General features: G+C 54.0%; 1 protein-coding gene across 4 annotated transcripts in view; it reads right to left on the reverse strand.

Annotated features, from left to right (window-relative positions):
* Positions 1-2,729, reverse strand: part of THRB (thyroid hormone receptor beta) — a 160,457-nt gene extending 157,728 nt beyond the window's left edge. The window contains exons 1-2 of one of the 4 annotated variants that reach the window (XM_027880978.1): positions 2,398-2,461; positions 1,686-1,946 (exon numbers count right to left, since the gene is read on the reverse strand). The gene's annotated coding sequence lies outside the window, so the exon portion shown is untranslated. Of the gene's footprint in view, positions 1-1,685; positions 1,962-2,397; positions 2,462-2,649 lie in introns of those variants that run through there. The other 3 variants (XM_027880976.1, XM_027880979.1, XM_027880977.1) reach the window with 3 other exon arrangements.
* Between the last annotated feature and the right edge of the window lie 1,004 nt (positions 2,730-3,733).

Genomic DNA, 3,733 nt, shown 5'->3' on the forward strand with positions numbered 1-3,733 from the left:
AAAAAAAAAAAAAAAAAAAAAAAAAAAAAAAAAAAAAAAAAAAAAAAAAAAAAAAAAAAAAAAAAAAAAAAAAAAAAAAAAAAAAAAAAAAAAAAAAAAAAAAAAAAAAAAAAAAAAAAAAAAAAAAAAAAAAAAAAGGCAGCAAACAACCATATACTGAACAAAGGAAGTACAATGTGCACCTCAGAAAAAGCATGTCTTCCAACTTCAGATGTCCCACTACTGTAAACTCTTTGAAAAACACCTGAAGAAACCTGTCTCAAGGGTAAGCAGCATTCAGCAAAGCAGATTCACTTTCACTACCTCCAAAATCCCCCATATGTTGTCCTCACATAGCAGGAAATGATCAGATAATAAAATTAATGCTATAGCATATAAAAGAGTGAACAAAAACACTACCACCACTTTCTATCAAGCAAAAGAACATTCCCACACAGGTGACAGCACAAAAGGAAAATTGACTTTACATAATGACTTGGATATGCAAAGAATTTCAAAAGCATTGAACAATTTGGAGTATCCATGGTGTGCTCAACACCAGCTCATAGAAGCCTTTATCCAAAACCAGTAAAAATCAGTGGGAGATTTTCCACCAACTCTAACAGACTTTGGTTTGAGCCCTTTCAGCTCTGAATTATTATACTCCACGCAGTTAGAAGCACATAAAAACCACAGCTAAATCCTCCCTTTTCTAACATGGAGCCATGAGACGTTTAAATTTCCTCAGAACCATCCAGCAGCAGTGTCCTCAGTTTCACAACTGGTACGTCAGGACTAGATTATTCCATCATTAGCAAGTAACAATGGAACATACCAGCTCATCCAAAGGTCACCAATTCAAATAAACTGGAAGAAGGCTGAGACTAATTTAAGGGTCCTGGGACTAAGACGAAGGGTGATTTCACGCCAGTTAGTAGAAAAGAAAAAACAGGCTTGTGAGGAAGGAAGGAGGCATATACAGTTTCCTAAAACTTTTGGGATTATTGTGCCTTAAACAGCTGTTCTATGAGAAAGTGACCAGCTATACTTTCCAGTGATTTAGCCCAGCTTCTCCTCTTTTAAAAAGGCTATATATTCATATAGCTATATTATTTACAGTTCAAAGTAAGGGAGAGAACTCAAGCCTCTCACTGTAAGGCAATACAGCTAATCAGTGCAACTGAATTGATCATGGTAAAGTCTTCTGAAAATTAACTTGTTACTATTTCTTATAAAGAGCAAATTTCTTACAAAGAGCAAACCCTTTGCTCTGTTGTTTTGGTTTTTCTTCTCAAATGTTTATTCAGAAGTTGGGGCTGGGAAAACAGGAACCAGAAAATCTAATAAATTGTCTCAACATACGAGTAGTATTGAACTGTAAAAGGAAAACAAACATTTTTTTATAAAAAAACTCCAGTCTATCAATTAAGCAAACATATATTTATGACAGACTAAGTTTTGTAAATAAATGCCAAATATGTTACTGTAACTAGCAGATGGTTCAGTTTGAATGCATGAATTTTGTGTTAAAATAATAAAGGGAACACGGCTTATACTGTAAAAAAAAAATCCTGTCTGCCTTCCTGGTCAGAGCTGGTATTTATTACAGCATTTTTAACCTGTGTTTCGCCCTTCCTCCGTTCAGATCACAGGAGGGCAAACAAGGTTTCTGGGGACCACGGGGCTATGGGGCTCCTGCCACTCACCAGAACAGGTGCGATCCTTCCTACCGGCAACTCGCTTCGTAGGGCTGACAATTTTCCCTTTTCCTTTTTACTCATACGCTGCCTGATCAATCCACCCACTTACAGCTTCCAAGCCTTCCTCTTCTATATTTAGTTAACAATTAACACATTTGACTTTTTTAACTTCGCGGATTTCTTGTTGCTGTTGTTGTCGCCGCCGCTTTAGAAAGTCAAACAGAACTTCAACGCATAAACTCTTTTAACGGGGAAATACCACCTATGCTGCAAACATAAATAAATCAGGAAGCGCCGGCAGCCGCGCGCGCCGCCGCTCCCCCCGCCCGGCACTGCCGCCCCCCGCGGTGATGAATACCGGCGGTGCCGCCGCTCCGTCCCTGCCCTCCCCGCCGGGCCGCGCCGCCGCTCGCCCCCCGCCGCCCCCGGATGCTGCTGCGGGCGGCGCCCCGACGGGCCGGCGGATCTCTCTCCCCGACCAGCGTTTCGCGCGCCTCTGCCACCGCTCTCCCCGCCGGTGACAGCTAAATATAGTGAGCGGCCGGGGAGCGCGGCTCGGCTCCCCCGCGCCCGCCCCGCAGCGCCGGGCGGACGGCGAGCAGCGCTGCGCTCCGCGGGGGCGCGCCGGGACTCCCAACCTGCGGGGCCAGCGCCCCCCCGCCCGCCCACGCCCGCGGCCAGGCGCGCTGCCCGCCGAGCGGGTGCGCGGGTGACTTACCGGCGGAGCGGAGTGACCCGCCTGCCCCGCGCCCCTCGCCGCCCGCCCGGCCGGGCGCGGTGCGGTGCGGTGCGGTGCGGTGCCTCTCGCCGCGTCCCTCCCGCCAGCCGCCGTCTGGCTGCGGACGTGACCTGGATTCCCCCCGCCTGCGCCGCCGCCTCCCGCGGGGCCGCGCACACGCCGCGCCGCGCTGCGCCCCCCCGGCCCGGCCCGGCCCGGCTCGGCCCCGCCCGCGCCGCCGCCGCCGCTCACCTCCGGCCGCGGCGACCCGACCCGCCTGGCTGCCTGCGCGCCTCCCTGCGCCCCGAGCGACGCGCGGCGGAGCGGAGCCCAGCGCGGCGTTACGCAACGCGCCCCGCGGCCCCTCCGCGCCGCGGAGAGGGTCGCCGGGAGGCGGGCGCGGGGCGGAGGGAAACCGCGGCGGAGCCGGAGCCGAAACCGCCCCCGGCGGCCACTTGTAGCGCCGCTGGAGCCGGGATCCCCCCGGCTCCGCTGCGGCCCCGCGGGCGGCGCCCGGCCGGGCGGGCCCCGGGGCGCCACCGAGTCACCGCTTCGCCCCGGGGCTCGGGCGGAGAGGTGCGGGGACGGGCACCGCCGCTCGTTTCTACCACGGATAGTAAATCCCGCGGCCGTGGGTCGCCCTCCCAGAGGAGCACGGGCACGGGAGAGGAGGAAGAATCCCCCGTGGTCCGAGGCTAAAGGCAGCGGCCCCTAGGTAACAACTGTGCCGCGGCTCAGCCTCTGGAGTGGACACGCAGGGCAACCGTGGCTCTGCGCAAACACGCAGTCAAAGGGCTTTTTGATGGCACCTCCTGCATCCGGCTGGATTGTCCCGCTCTTGACTCGTATGTTTTTCCCATGTGCTTTGACAGGCGCACCCCGCCGCGGGGCCTCCATCCCAGGGGTGCGGGCAGCCCCGGTGGGTGCTGGCGGCTGGCATCCTCTCTCTGCAGGGATGCCCAGTGGGGGCTCTCCCCTTGGCCCCGCAACTCTGGGTTTGGGAAACCAAGGGGTCAGAGTGAGAGGGCGGCTGGGCAGCCCACCAGCCCTGCTGACAGCCGACCCGTGCAGACGTCAGCAGGAATGAGATGGGCTGTACCCAGCACACCGGCTCTGACAGGAAAATGAAGACTGACAGTCCTCCGGCCTACAAAACCAGTGCAAATTGGGTCTCAGAAACACGATCACCCCACATCATCCCAGCACAAATGCTGCTCCTTGCTCTTCACAAGGCAAACAGGTTTGGGAGGCTGTAGGTTCCCTGGCCTTCGGTCACGCTCAGAAGAATGTGCTCAGAAGAGGATGACAGTACATCCCCACCACCCATCTCTAATTC

The sequence above is a fragment of the Empidonax traillii genome, unplaced genomic scaffold, assembly GCF_003031625.1.
Source record: "Empidonax traillii isolate 1590-97213 ecotype Southwest subspecies unplaced genomic scaffold, ASM303162v1 scaffold81:size2596050, whole genome shotgun sequence".
Classification (NCBI taxonomy): Eukaryota; Metazoa; Chordata; class Aves; order Passeriformes; family Tyrannidae; genus Empidonax; species Empidonax traillii.